The sequence below is a fragment of the Podarcis vaucheri genome, assembly GCF_965113315.1.
Source record: "Podarcis vaucheri genome assembly, chromosome: 3".
NCBI classification, from domain to species: Eukaryota; Metazoa; Chordata; class Lepidosauria; order Squamata; family Lacertidae; genus Podarcis; species Podarcis vaucheri.
In genome coordinates this window covers 50,352,656-50,354,040 of record NC_138761.1, presented here as the reverse complement: position 1 = coordinate 50,354,040, position 1,385 = coordinate 50,352,656, and positions in this window count along the sequence as shown.

The window sequence follows — 1,385 nt, the reverse complement described above, 5'->3', positions numbered from 1 at the left end:
AGAGCAAACAGAAAAGGGAACTTGTTTGGCTTCTTCAGGTGTTCCGGTTTGCTGGATCCTTTCCCTCAGGTATGTTAACTCAGAAACCGCAAAGGGTGGCACAGAGATAACTCTTGTGTTTGGCCATGTATCATGAATCTGCTACACCCAGAAGGAAAAGTCAGGGCAGTTTCTCCATGTTTGAGTGATAAGGGGAGGGTGTGGAGGCACTGCCTTCGCTGACTCAGAGAAATGTTAATTGGCACGAAAATCTATCTGCCTATAATTTCACAGCTCCCTATGACAGAGTGAACCAGATTATTATAGATTAAACCAGGGGTAGCCAATATCTCCAGATGTTATGGACTACAATGCTGGCAGGTGCTGATGGGAAGTGTAGTCCAAAATGCTGAATACTCCTGGGTTAAAGGCCGCCCACAATGCAGACACACAATCATTTTATTTGTATGCCAGTTTTCCAAACCATGCTCAAGGTGGCTTACAATATGTAAATATATATATACATAATTACATACGTAACAAAAGCATTCATAAACTATAAATAAAACATCAAAAAGTACACACTGAACAATTTCCACATATAGCATAACATCTAAAATAAAGATACAAAAAATAATATCAATAACAGCAACAACCCCCTTATCCCAACGAAACCTCCAAGACAATATCACAGCCTAAGACACATTCAGTTAGCTACATGCACGTAGTCCAGTTCATTTGACAACAATAGAAAAATAAAAGTATGGTGTTGAGCTGATTCTTAGCTGCCACTCAAATCACATCCTCCCCTCTAGCGACAGTGAGCAGTGCAGTGCGATCCTACAGCAGGCAGGTCCACTGCAGGCAGTGGCGGAGGAAGCAGCTCAGGCGCCTGGGGCGGATCACACAGTAGGGCCTCCAAGGAGTCTGGCTGCCTCCTCTCACTCAGCAGCCCTACAGCTGGGGAGGAGGAGGCAGCGGGTGAACTGTTTGGGCAGCACGGAGCCTGTGCGTGCCCAAGCCACCGTATCTCTCCCAGGAGAGACGTGTGGCTCAGGCACGCTGCAGGCCCCGCAGTGAGTGCCACCCGGCATTCTGTCACCCCCCTCAGTGGTGATGTAGCACCCTGCTTGTGGTTAACGCTTAGCTGGAATGAAATATTCAACGCAGCAATAGAGAAATTAAAATAATAGTTTATTTGTCGGACAAATAAATAAGAGGCACAGTGGTATATGGTAACCAAGCTCTGGCCTGCCCTCCTGCTATTATGGCCAGCACTTATATTCCCTCAGCCCAGCCCCCTTGCTCCTCCTTTGGCTGTTTGCTAGAACCAATCATAAAAGATACACCCATTTCCTATTACCTTTTATGGGAGACAGAGAGCTATATTTTCTTCTATTTATAAA